Source organism: Pygocentrus nattereri, chromosome 16 (assembly GCF_015220715.1).
Source record: "Pygocentrus nattereri isolate fPygNat1 chromosome 16, fPygNat1.pri, whole genome shotgun sequence".
NCBI lineage: Eukaryota > Metazoa > Chordata > Actinopteri > Characiformes > Serrasalmidae > Pygocentrus > Pygocentrus nattereri.
This window is the reverse complement of record NC_051226.1, coordinates 32059864-32074399: the sequence shown is the minus strand read 5'-3', so window position 1 is coordinate 32074399 and position 14536 is coordinate 32059864. Positions and strand designations below refer to the sequence as shown.

Genomic DNA, 14536 nt, shown 5'->3' with positions numbered 1-14536 from the left:
GAATCATTCATAGTAGTTGCTGAATAATTCATAGCACACACTGAATAATTCATAGTACATACTGAATAATTCATATTAGATGGTGAATAATTAATAGTAGATACTGAATAATTCATAGTAGTTGCTGAATAATTTATAGTAGATCCTGAGTAATTCATAGTAGTTGCTGAATAATTCTTATTAGATGCTGAATAATTAATAGTAGATAATGAATCATTCATAGTAGTTGCTGAATAATTCATAGCACACACTGAATAATTCATAGTACATACTGAATAATTCATAATAGTTGCTGAATAATTTGTAGTAGATACTGAATAATTCATAGTAGTTGCTGGATAATTCATAGTAGATACTGAATAATTTGTAGAGTTTTTGTTTAAATGAGCAGGTGAATACTGAAAACTGAGTACTAGATAGATAGATAGATAGATAGATAGATAGATAGATAGATAGATAGATACTTTATTGATCCCGATGGAAATTTACTAATGACATATGATGGAATAACATGTTGTTCATGTAGAGGAAAAACTGAGATATGCTGATTATTATTATTTTAACTATAAAAAAGCCCAACGGTAGCTCTTCTCTGACTCAGAAGGACCTCGTGTTTCCCATACTGCATTCCTCTGTTTCCTGACATGAAAGCCAGCCACACACACACACACACACACACACACACACAGAGGTTGAATGTAGAGTGTGAGGCCACTGTGCTGGTCAGGTTCTGAACACTCCTGCAGACCTCAGTATGCTAGCGCTCATTAAGTGTTCTAAAGTGGCGTGAGGCTAATTTCATCAGCAGAGTTGCTTCCAGTGAGGAAGGGTCTGCTAACCTTTCAGCAGCGCCTTAGTCCTCTTACATAACAGCGCACAGTCAGTACAGTAACTCTTCTCTGCTTCTGCATCACTCACTGCAGTTACAGACCATAAAGTCACTGAGAGTCTGAAATCTGCTGCGTTCTGCCTGAATCAGTCTGAACTTCAGTCATGGCCTCTGAATTGGACTGTTGGTTTTGGATTTATGGGTCATTATTGCTGTGTGGGGGATCCTCCGACAGTCCCCTCTTAAAATCTCTGAAATAAGATGACACTGTTTGACCCCAGAGCATTATAACACAGTGCTCTGATTTATTGCTCTTAAAGCAGCTTCCTTTCTTGTGCATTCTCAACAGCTTTGGCCTTTCAGCGTGTTGATTCAAAGCGCTGAGAATGACCTTGGGATCCAGATGGCCTTTGTCTCTGTTTGAACCCCATCTGGCTTCATTTGGCTAGGAATAAGTGATCGTAAGTTAAACGGCCATATTATGAAGTTATGGCGATGCAGAAGAGCACAAAGACGAGCACTTCTGTGTTTTCTTTTATTTCATTTAAGAAGCAACAGTGAACCGCTTCACTTCAAATCTGAGCGAAATCTCGTATCGCTGCTATCAGAACAAAATCTCCAAAATAGTAACTTTACAGGAGAGAGGAAAAAAAACTTACTTTACTTTTAATGGAAGACAATGGAACCAGACATTTTCCTATGTCATTTTGGGCTGTTTCTGTTGGTTCAGTCATCATAATCTTTACACACAATGTAAAGAACAACAGACATTTTCAACTTATGACAAAAACTGAAAAAAACAACAGCAGTGGTGGTCTCAGTGATGTGTATAATGTTTAAAAAAGCTGTTAAAAAGACACTATTTAACAAATAAGAACATCAGTTAGGTAGGATGTTGGAATAATATTATGGTGGAGTTTCATAGCGGGCAGTGATGTGTTTTCTTTTCTGTCCGTTTTTTTTTCTTTTTTCTTTTTGTTTTGTATGATTTGTTTCATTATTGCACTGTTTTGTAATGTATAGTATGTCTACTGGACCCCAGGACAAATAGCGGCTATCGTGATAGCAGCAAATGCAGATTCTAAAATTAAACAAATGAATAGATCGACAGTTTTTGATGCCTGTTCTTAGAATGTGATGTGCAGGAGTGGACTGGGTGATTCTGGATTAAAGGACAGGATTCGGACCCCCTGGGTGCACATTATTTAATTAGTGGGGGCTACACTGCAAATGAGTAAAATCTTAACTCTAGTCAATAAATCTAGAATGTCTTATTTTGAGTGATTCAAATGATCATCTCAACGATGAGAGTAACATTTTTAACCCCTTAAGTGCATTCACTGTGATTACCAAATAATATGCCTTAGTAGGTAATACTGCTGGGGTTTTAAGGGGTTATTAATTTCACATTTTTGTTTTTGTTCATACTGTTATTTGTAATAGTTACAAATTATTTGAGTTATTTGAGCTGTACTGTAGATCTACTCTTCCTCCAATGTGGAACTGTAGTAGCTAGAGTATATTGCCTAAAAGTATTCACTCACCCATCCAAATCATTGAATGCAGGTGTTCCAATCACTTCCATGGCCGCAGGTGTATAAAGCCAATCCCCTAGGCCTGCAGACTGCTTCTACAGACATTAGTGAAAGAACGGGTCACTCTCAAGAGCTCAGTGGATTCCAGCGTGGTACTGTGATCAGACGCCACCTGTGCAGCAAGGCCAGTCGTGAAATTTCCTCACTACTAAATATTCCACAGTCAACTGTCAGTGGTATTATAACAAAGTGGAAGCGATTGAGAATGACAAAGTGGTAGGTCATGTAAAATGACAGAGTGGGGTCAGCGGATGCTGAGGCGCTTAGTGCACATAGGTCACCAACTTTCTGCAGAGTCAATCACTACAGACCTCCAAACTTCATGTGGCTTTCAGATTAACTGAAGAACAGCATAGAGAGCTTCATGGAATGGGTTTCCATGGCCGAGTAGCTTCATCCAAGCCTTACATCACCAAGTGCAATGCAAAGCACTGAATGCAGTGATGTAAAGCACCGCCACTGGACCCTAGAGCAGTGGAGACGTGTTCTCTGGAGTGACGAATCACGCTTCTCCGTCTGGCAATCCGATGAACAAATCTGGGTTTGGTGGTTGCCAGGAGAACGGTACTTGTCTGACTGCATTGTGCCAAATGTAAACTTTGGTGGAGGTTGGATTATGGTGAGGGGGTTCAGTAACAGATTTTGGACAATTTCATGCTCCCAACTTTGTGGGAACAGTTTGGGGAGTTTGTCCCCTTCCTGTTCCAACATGACTGCGCACCAGTGCACAAAGCAAGGTCCATAAAGACATGGATGAGTTTGGTGTGGAAGAACTTGACTGGCCTACGCAGAGTCCTGACCTCAACCCGATAGAACACCTTTGGGATGAATTAGACTGGAAACTGCGAACCAGACCTTCTCGTCAAATATTAGTGTCTGACATCACAAATGTGCTTCTGGAAGAATGGTCAAAAATTCCCATAAACACACAGAGTTGAAGCTGTTATAGCTGCAAAGAGTGGGCTTGGATTAAGAATGGGATGTCGCTCAATTTGATACGCATGTGAAAGCAGACTGGCAAATACTTTTGGCAATATAGTATATACTCTTCCTCCACTGTGGAGCTCTTCTTGTAGATCTACTCCTCCACTGTGGAGCTCTACTGTAGATCTACTTCTCCTCCACTGTGGAGCTGTACTGTAGATCTACTACTACTTCACTTTGAAACTGTACTGTAGATCACCTCCTCCTCCACTTTGCAGCTGTACTGTATATCTACTCTTTCACTGTGAAGCTGTACTGTAGATCTACTGCTACTTAACTGTGGAACTGTACTCTAGGTCTATTCCTCCTCCACTGTGGAGCTGTACTGTAGATCTATTCCTCCTCCACTGTGGAATTGTACTGTAGATCTACTCCTACACTGTGGAGCTGTGCTGTAGATTTATTACTACTTCACTGTTGAGCTGTGCTGTAGATCTACTACTACCTCACTGTGGGAACTATTCTGTAGATCTACTCCTCCACTGTGGAGCTATGCTTTACATCTACTACTACTACTTCAATGTGGAACTGTACTGTAGATCTACTCCTCCTCCACTGTGAAGCTGTAGTAGAGCTACTCCTCCACAACTTTGGAGCTTTACTATAGATCTGCTCCTCCACCACTGTGGAGCTGTAGTATAGATATACTCCTTCATTGTGGAGCTGTACTGTAAATCTACTCCTCCACTGTGGAGCTGTAGTAGATCTACTCCTGCTACACTGAGGAGCTATACTGTACTGTAGTTCCACATGTTGTTTTAGATAACAAATGGCTTCCAGAGCCCTCGTGTCTCTTGCTAATCCTACTCAGGCTATTATTAAGGCCTGTAATGGGTTAAATCTTACAGCAGGGTCCGTAAATGGATTTCCTCTGAAGGCTTTGTGTTTGGACTGTGGGCCCCCTGTGGTGGGGGGCCGAGGAGGTGTGAGATGACGCTAGAAATGGTAAACTCATGCTGGTTGAAGGTGCCATTTTAACATTGAACTGAGCACGGTTTGCTAGTTCTCTCACAGTAGTTTGGAGTCAAGTTAAAGAAATCTAAGATTTGACTCCCTTAAAAATGATTTTGTCCATGCAGGGGCGGCGAATAGTGCATCCGCTGATGGTCCGTGTTTTGTTTGGAAAGAAACAAACAGAAATTGAAAGTCATGAGTGCTATTTTGCATTTCTTCCCTCTCTAATTCTCAGATGTTTGCGTGGTGCTTTTCACGAAGTCTATGAAAAAGCAAATACAAAAGAAGACACACACAAAAACACAAGCTAACGAATGGCAGGACAGAGTAAGGGTCTAACTGAGGGGGTCTCAGGCTATGAGAACACTGTAGCTGAAACACTGAAGCCTATCTGTGCTTTTCAGAAGTTAACAACTTTAAGACGTAGCTCCACCCACAACCACATCATATCATATGTTACTAAAAGGTTGTTTCCTGTAGAACTTAATATGTTTATATTAAATAATAACAATACATTTAGACCCACAAATTTCAGCCTCTAGAATATCTGCATTGATAAAATTCTACATGTTTGATCCTGATCTTATTATGAAGAATATGATGAGGGATTTTCTAGCTGGCTTTATGCTAATTATGTTAAACAAAAGGACCTGAGAAACATTTTGTAATTGCAGTACACAGTAATTAATTAATTAATTAATTAAACAATGAGATTTCAACAAACAGATTTGTATACATCCTTTCCTTATGGTATGTCTTCCCAATCTTTTAAATATATGTTAATGTATGTGGATATTTAAATAGATCACATAATTTGCATATCTAAATGGTCATTTTTCCTCCCCAAAGAATCCAATTTAAAAAAATGTAAAGCTATCAGTAATCAGCTGGCAGATATACATTGTGATGCGTTGTTTTACAAAATTAAATATCGTCTTCATATGTGTTGTGGAAATTTCTGTAAACAGAAGTTACATAATCTGTCAAACAGTGGTTTGTTGGTGGTCTTATAATACGGTGGCAAAGCTGAAGTTTCCTCAATGTTGAGTTTGAAGGTTTTGCACATTTCAAGTGAATCTGATGACGTGTGTAAGTTTTGTGTGTGTTTTTCAAGCAGGCTGTGTTGACATTAGCCTTGTTTACATGCAGCCTAATAATCTGTTAATAATCCGACTAATTGCTCAATTGGAATAGAATATGTCCATGTAAACCCCTCAATCAGAGAATGGTCTATTCTGATTGAGGCTATTTATTGTTAAATAGAACAATAATAGCTGTGTAAACGCCTGAATCTGATTACATTCCCAAATGGAACGTGTTAGTACGTTCTGCGAATGCACATTTGTGTCACAGCCAAAGCAGAGAACCCATAAACCTGCTCATCATGGTGGAGCAGTAACTGGTCTGTAGAGACGAAGTTTATGCTCTGATCTTTAAAAGACGGTGCCAGAACGGACGTCCAGCTTATGTGTCTAGGAACACGGTGTCTTCCTCTTGGCCTTCTTTAAAAGAACACGTGAAGTACATTTTTCTGAGTCTGACATCATTTTAAAGCAATTAAAAAAACAAGCACTGCTCACTGCTGCTCATCTCACTCTGACTGGACCTCACGTGATGTTCGCTGTCATGGTAATGTTTACTCTAAGCGCTACTCCACGCATGCACGTCATTTTGCATCGGATTACTTGTAGTGAGCATGTAAATGAAGATTCTCATCAGATCATTGAGTAGACTTGAGCATAAACACCTCGGTCTGAATCTGTAATCAGAGTGTGTTCAATCAGATTGGCAAAAATCTTTGCATGTAAACACAAACACTGACAGCCAAATATCTCACACTATGAAAACCCAGATGTCCATAGCTTTGACTCCCAAATGCCTGGAACTGGAGACTCGACTCTTTTTGGGATCGACTCCCAGCCCTAAATGCTGTCTTAGCGTTCTGGTGCAGATTTTCCATCACATTTTATCACTGTTTTCATGGTTGTTTTAGAAGACTGTTGACATTATTTTCCATGTTTAGCACATTTTCAGTGTTTCTTTCTGCAAAATAAGACCGAAAACACAACAGTAACTTATCAAATTCACATCAAAATAAAAATACTTCATCTTCTACTTACAAAGGCAAATGTGGTCTGGATTTCTACACCTGTTTCAATGAGCCATGAGTCAGAAGCAAGTCAGATAAAATGTAAGAAAAGGTACTTCAGAGCTGCCACCATGGAAGACCTGGGAGGGTAACCGCCTGAAATTTTAAAAACGTGATGTCAGTGAAATGGGGGTTCTGGTCAGTTTTGCCCTCTACAGTCCCTTTTCTCAGTTTGGACATTCTGTTTAAAGGAAGTTATTCTGATCTTTTCTGTGTATATATCTCTGATCTGTTTGCGGAGGGTCCTGCGGGGGCTGTGTCCAGGGTTCTCCTACCCCTCATTTTCTTCCACTCCATCCTCCCTTTTTTTTCCCTCTTCGCTGATTTTCAGCCCTTCTGTCAAAGAGGATGAAAGACATTGTCTCCGCGCTTCACGGCAGGAATGCTGAGCTGTAGGTACGTTTACAGTTTGTTGTTCTGCTGTTGCTTTGCTCTCTTTGCCTCTTTGCCTCTTTGAAGTGGCGCCTGGGCCACGTCTTCTTCCTTAGACCTGTCAGACACTATCAGAGCTCCATCTCAAAGCCTTTCAGACTGATCAGGGGTCAGCGAGAGCTGTGTGGAGCTGAACGGCTGGATTAGGAGGTCGACAGCGCATGTCGTTGTTTCTAAACTTTTCCCTGTACCAGCACACATACATGCAAGGGTCAACAGCTTGTGAGCTCCCTGTACGGCTGAGTTAGACAGCTTAATGTCCACCAGGTGAACGAGGATAACATAGGCAGATGAAAGAACACAACACACATAAGAAAATGCTGGTGAATGTCAGAGTCTTTGTCAAAGACTCTGCATGGGTTTTAAGAAGAAATTCCTTCTTGAGAATGGTTGGTGAATCAGGCCCAATAGGTTCTGGTGCACTTAGTAAGTGTAGTTTGGTAGTTTCTCAGTTTATAGCTCGGAAAGAAACAGCTGGAGGTCAAATAAACAAACATTTACTCTCCTTTGCCTGCTAAAGGTGGAACATTTACATTTAAGGCATTCTTATATACAGACACTCTTATACACAGGTGACTTTCGAGAGAATACAGGAATAGGACATTTCATAAGCGCTACATTAGTATTTCAATGCACAAAGTCGTGGGTCCACAGGTAGTGATGTTCAGACAGCCAGTGGGAGTTTGTTCCACCACCTGAGCTTCAGTTGTTTTTAGTGGTGGACAGTAACTGAGTAACTGAGTAAATGTAATTAGTTTCTGTACTTAAGTACTTTTTTATGTATCTGTACTGAAGTTTCTCCATTTTGGGCGACTTTTTCCTTTCACTCTACTACATTTCAGAGTCTAATATCCGACTTTTTCCTCCTACATTTTGAGAAATCTGTGGTTCCTTTTGGTTTCTGTGTGTATAAAAACGTAACATGCCAAAACGAAAGAAGCGCAAAGCCAGAGCACCAATCAGGGCCCAGCGGTCACTTTGTTCTGAGCTTGTTTTGACCTGTTGGTCATACCGACCCAGTGCAGCACACGGTTCAACGTCAGCGCAGCAGCGTAAAACTTTGGGAGAGTCTGTTCAACATAAATGATGAACTAACCTAACTTTGTGTAAATAGAGCACAATATAGAAATATGTCCACATATGCAGTCGAGACTGACGCAGCTTTTTTCTGAATTTCTACAAACACCATTTCATTTTATAGTAAATTAGTTTTGACTAGTTTATGTTCATGAACAGACGCCTACAGATCAATATAGTAAAGGATTAAGATAATTACTCTTTTAGTACTTTTACTTTCGATATTTAAGTACATATGAAGGTATATACTTTAGTACTTTTACTCAAGTGGAGGTCTAAAGGGAGGAACTTCTACTTTTACTGCAATAATATTTAACCTTGAGTGTCTCTACTTTAACTCAGGTACATGGTTTGTGTACTTCGTCTATCACTGGTTGGTTTCTGTGTGTCATGTTATATTTTTATTGTTTTCATAAAATGAAAAATCTCAATTAATGAGTTTTCTCCTTTCTTTCATTGGTTAAATTTTAGCTTTACACTGAGAGGGAGTGAAATTTTTCCTTTTCCACTATTAAGGAGGACATGCCACCCTCCCCTTCTCCTTTCAGCTCACATCTTAGCAGACTGATGTTAGGAGTCTGTGAGTGACGTTTTTCTAGCTGCTGTTCCGTAACTTTTGGCGCTTTTCCTCACTCAGTTTGCTGGACGCTGCTCAAGTACACTGAAATGTTCTCCAAACCTTTATCAACTCTTTTAAAATCTCGCTGATACAGGTATTCCAAGTAATTATTACAAATTTAGCGGTTGATATCATTCAAGGTAAGATTTTGTTCAGTTATTCCTGCTGTTCGGTGGTAAGTTTTGATGCTCTTTCTTATTTGGGGTGCTGGAAATGAATAGGGTTCATTGCATTTCTGACTTTTTTAATGCTCTTTTTATGTCTTTGTGACAATCCTGAAAAAGCCTGTCTGAGGTGCTGGATGTCAGGAACGTTATAATCTGCATTATTATCTAGTGCTCTTGTTTTCTGTTTGTGTAAAGCACTTTGAATTATCCCTGTGTATGACAGGTGTTGTACAAAAAAGGTTGCCTTAATTCATCACATTGTCAGTGTTGCCAGCTGATATTGTGTTTGCCTGTATGGCTTAGGAGTTTTGGGGTCTGGGAGCAGCTTAATCCCCAATCTTTAGGCAAAAGAGCTTCTCCAGAACTTTTCCAGAAGGTTCTTTGCTGAAATCCATCCAATGAGGCATAACTGAGAGTGCAATCAAAGCAGGTAAAACCAACTGCATTGAGATTAGATAGTTTTGTTGGTGACAGAGTATATTTAAAACTAACTTGGTACGTTCTAATGGGCCATCAATGAAGGATTGCTTTTAGCTTGTGGTTGTGGAGAAATTGTTACTCTAAAAAAAAAATTTAAAAGCATGTTTTTTATTGTTTTGTGTTGATAAAATGGCCTAATTGTTTATCTTTGGTATTTTATTAGTCTAATTTTAGAAATTTTTAATTATTACTTTGTAAGAACAAGTTTTTTTTTGTTTTATTTTTAACAATGGTGCTGTTATAATGGTCAAAGAAGTGTAATACAAGTTAAATGATGATGATGATGATGATAATGATGGCGATTATTATTGTAATTATTTTTAACTCAAGTGAGAGAAGTAGTGACAAAGAGAGAGAGGGAGAGAGCGAGCGAGAGCAGGGAGGCTTTCCAAGTCTGTGTTATTGTAACCTAGATTCAAAGCTGAGAGATGGGCTCCTGCCAGAGGGGTGGAACTCCTGCCAGGATGGGTGGGGCTTGGGGGTGCCCCTGACCACTCTGAGGGTTTGGAGGTGGAGCCGGGGGGTGGGGGGATGGGGACGCTCCTCCAGGCTACAGGATAGACTCATTCAGTGAGGAGCTGTGGAGAGGAAGGAGCCCAGTGTTCGGGACATGGAAACAAAATCACTCTCACAAACGGTCAGACGTCTTTCTTCTACTTTTACTTCACCTGCTCTTATTTACCTGCCCTGAAGAGCTTAGCAGCTTCATCCAGCTGAGTTCCTGCTCTGTAGAAAGATCATTGTGGTGGTGTAGAGCTCTAGATCCGCAGTTAGGGATCTTATAGGCGAATAGGAAAAAAGTGACCTCTTCTATTGTTGAGATGGTGGAGATGGTAGTTGGTGGAGGTTGTGGGCCATGGTTGTGACTGTATTAGTGTTTGTGGAACCTGGAACCTGCTCCAGCTGTAGACTTGGGCGCTCTTTGTTCATGAGGAGTGAGGCAACTGCCACATCTGGATCCAGATGTGGGGAACTTGTTCTGTTTAGTGCTGAAGGGGTTGGTAAGCTCAGGACTTCAGTGTGCAGAGTGGGAGGTGGTGGGGCTGGAAACAGTTGGTGAATTGCTGCAGTCTGAATCCTCCGGAGCAGCTGGGCCACTGTGTGATTTAGTAAGCCTGTGCGTTGATGTAATGCATTAGTTGGTCAGAGGGGAAAGTGTGGATCTTCCCATGCTGAGCTGGAGTTGCCGTGACTCAGTCCTCGTCCTCTTCTGCTCTCCTCCGTTCTGTTTCATTGTTTCTGTGACAGACGACTGTTTGTCTCTGATGTTTAGTGATTCAGCTCCATCTGGCTTCAGGGCTGATCGCTGCGCTCTGGAACATACCAGGATCTCCTGTTTGCTATACTCAGGGACTGAACACAGCTGTGCTGGATGAACCAGAGTTAGTGTGAAATCACATTTTTCGTTTTCTCCATGAAGTAAAATGCTTTATCACGCAAATGGCAGCTTTCATAACATACAGCAAATTAGTAATGACTTCTCTGAAACTCTAATAGGACTCATCACTTCTCACTGGCCACTATTTTACCTCTGTTACTTTCTAAACACACATCTGTACCACCTGGAATGTTCAAGAGAAAACAGCAACAGCCCTTTGAATGCTTTATTCAGAAAGAAATAGCACAGTACATGTAATTTTAAAGGTCTGTTGCTACACCTGCCCTTATGACAGCAAAGACAGTTATGGTGATTAAAAGTAGGCCTGAAAACTTGAAATGACTCTGTAGAAACAAGAACAAAACAAAAGCCTCTGAAATAAAATCCCTAAACATAAAAATTTAAGCCGTTCCTGAGTCCGTTTTGGTCTGTTTGGGTGAGGTTCTCTTTCGGCACGGGAACCTTCATCCATCGGTTTCACATTAACATGATTAGTTCACCGAGTTTACATCATTTGTGCTGCTCACATTCATCATTAAAGTCGAGCAGTCCGCTGTCGCAAGCAGAAGAAAATCACAAACAAGAACAGGCGCAGATAATCTATATAGAGGAAATTTGTTGTAAATGCACTGTGCATAATCGAAAATCCTCTCTTATAGACACCTAATTTGTGTTGTTAGTAACTATAATATGTTATAAGAACCTAGACTGTAATGTGTTACATTGATTTATTACAGGTAATCATATTCCTATACCATGTTAAAGTGTAAAACACTGGACTTTCCACACAGTCATAAAAAGTCCAGTGAAACAGACCCATAAAAATAGTAATGCATGTGTTTGTCTGTGTGAGTTCACATTACCAGACTAACTCTTATCTGAGGATGTGTAATCTGAGGGGGGATGGGGCAGATAAGAGGCTGCTCTTCACCCGGAACAATGCTTTTTACACCTAAAACCTGCAGGTATTATGAGAAAAAAGCAAACACACACAAACATGCAGTAGGGGTGTGCAGGAAAGTTCTGGGAATTATTAAAAATGGATAAAAACAACAGTTATTGTGTTTTAAGGTGTGAGATAAGCATTGAAGAAGGGTTTCGGTTAGTGTCACACACACTGTCTGATGTGAACTGCACGCTAAAATGCTGGACTGATGAAGCAGGGATAAGAAGTTGTAATCTTTGCATAATTTCAGTCAACTAAAAAGAGGGTTCTTCAAGGGTTTTTAGTAAAGGAAAATGGTTTTATGTAGAACCATGTACACTCACAGAAAGCCTTGCATGATTAAAGCCTTCTTTGCATTGTGAAAGCGTTAATTAATTTGATTGAGAATGTAGAAGTGTTCTTCTCTAATGATGTTGTGAAGTTTGTAGCAATAGCAGAACCCTTTTTGGAGTAATATAGAACCATCTACAGCCCATTGTTCCTCAGAGGAATGCTTTCAAGATGTCAAGAGGTTGCAAATGACTCTTTGAGTGCTAATGATTTTGTATAGAACCATTTTCTTTACTAAAGAACTCTTGAGGAACCATCATTTTTGTGTATTTACTGCAAAAAAAAATGATTCAAGACATTAGTTCGAAGCTTTTAATAGTAAGTAAATGAGATCCTGGGTGGCTAATTAACCACATGGCTTTGTTTTCGTTGTACACATGTTGGTGCAGAACATTCTGTGGTCAGTTGTTTTGCGTGTTGGTCAAACGGCCCCTTCCTTTCAAAATCAGCAGTTCTCTAAACATGAGCACTATTGCACAGTGTATAGTCCAATCAGTAGCATTTCCACACTAATAAAGTACTTTAGGCTCTTTAGCAGAAGTCTGTTCCTGCTTGTTCACTGCTGCTGTGTTTAATTTCTAAATGCAGCACTCGCTGGACTCTCTCTGACCTCCATGTGCAGCGTCGTGTCCTCTGTTTCAGCCCACAGTGTGTAACTGTGGTATTTCTGACCCCTAGTATTCCCCTGTGAACGATGTGTGTGTCTCTCCTACCCCTCTGTGTATTTCCGTCGCTTGCCTGGCTTTGTGTCCCCCCCACATTCCTCCAGCGTATCTGTGGTGACCCTATTGTTAGTGTTTCCTGGACGGAGGAGATGCGTGGGTTAATGAGTTCCTCCAACTGTCATCTCTGAGGAGTTATTTTGTGCAGATACAGTGAATCAGTGCTGATGTTTTACCCCTGCTTGATTAAAGTGGTTCAAATTACATGGAATAAAATTGGTTACATTAACATGCATCAAAATCTAAGCATGCTTTTCCTTCTTTTCCTTCGTTTTGGCTCAACCTTGATGATATGTGGTTTCTAACACTATTGATCCACTGCGTTGTTCTATAAACCTTGTTCTATAAACAAGGACAAAAAACTTAATTTAATCCATGTTTATAGTTACTAGTGTTTAATACAGCACATAAATAAGCCTATTTGAGATTCCTGGACCTCTCTGCATGGCTTGAGATGAGTGTATGATTTTTTTTAGGCATGCAGTTAGCACCATGCTAATTGGTGGAGTATAAGCTTCCATTACTTTTTGCTGCATTAGCCTTGAAAGTCCAGCACTGAAACTAAAGAGACCAACTTTACAGCCCAAGCATCAACTTGAATGCCGTTTTCGGAGCATCTGAGCCGGTCAGCTCTCCGCTCTGTTTATTATGGGTCTTCCATCTTTTCTGCGGTTTCCACATGATGCTCAGAATGAAGAGACCAGCACTTTTCCAAATGTCCCAATGAGAGTGTGTCCTGTCTGGACTACTTGAACGACTACTGTCCAGCCCCTCTGCGGCTCATATAGTTAGATTTTATACTGTGTTTGTGTGTCTGTATATGCTGGGCTCCAACATGTCTTGGAAGACATGGACATTCATAGACCTGTTTTCCAGTCATTAGAAAATTACTAAATTTCCTGGAAAATTGGGCCAGTAATCCACAGTCATTGCATGCTTTGGCTCATTTTTGATACTATTACCCAGTGTCCATTCATTCCTACTGTACTGTTCTATCACGTGGGTACAGGCCTGTGGACGCTGGGTCGCTTCTCGCTGTAACATTTGCTTCCAATGTTTTCTGTTTATTATTATTATTATTATTATTATTATTATTATTATTTTATTATTATTTTTAAAAACATATTTAAACGATCAAATGATTGAGGACTTAATCAGTGTGTTAGTCAATGAGAAGTCGTCTTGTCATTGTTTCAGAGGTGAGACCCCTTGATTTATTTAACATTATTAATGTCAGAATGGCCCTTAGATACAGGTTTTCCTTTTTTAGATGTTTCTGAGAAGATTATATTTAATAAAAAAACAGAGAAATGTTGAAGGAAAATAAGCAAAGAAGACAGGAATAAAAAAAAAACTGATTAAAAGCTACAAAGAAAATGTGACTTCTAACAACCACCCGGAAGACCTGGTAGACATCAAAACTGCCCCCATCAGATAAAACAGCACTTAAAACTATCATCTTTGAGAGAGAGGAGAAAACCAAGCTGCATCAGATCTGAGAACATCCACAGGGGTTTCTGTCCATCCTTCCAACTGTGAGAAGACCACTCAGCGCTATGGATCTGAAAGGATGCGTAGCCGTCAAGAAGAACCTCACTGAGAAAAGGAGACGGACACATCAAACAAAGAAGCTGAACAATGGACTGACCACCCTGGAGTCCAGACCTCAACACCACTGAATGTGTTTGATTACTTCAGAAAATCTAACCAGCTTCTAAAGCTGAGCTTTGTAGGTGTGTCTGCAGATTCTTTGAGGAGCTGAAAGTGAGTCTCCTGAAAGGAATGGAGGCTGGAATGAAGGGAAAGCGTGACACACTGAACACAAACACAGCTGATAGAAGGTTTTTTTTTTTTTTTTTCTATTAAATGTGTGT

The 14536-nt window shown here is 40.2% G+C and overlaps 1 protein-coding gene across 2 annotated transcripts in view; it reads left to right on the top strand.

The window, feature by feature from the left end:
* The window catches only part of lhfpl2a (LHFPL tetraspan subfamily member 2a), a 75722-nt gene that overhangs the window by 43777 nt on the left and 17409 nt on the right, over positions 1-14536 (top strand). Inside the window, exon 1 of one of the 2 annotated variants that reach the window (XM_017683807.2) lies at positions 9857-9923. The exons of the other annotated variant lie outside the window; for it this stretch is intronic. The gene's annotated coding sequence lies outside the window, so the exon portion shown is untranslated. Of the gene's footprint in view, positions 1-9856; positions 9924-14536 lie in introns of those variants that run through there. 2 annotated transcript variants of the gene reach the window in all.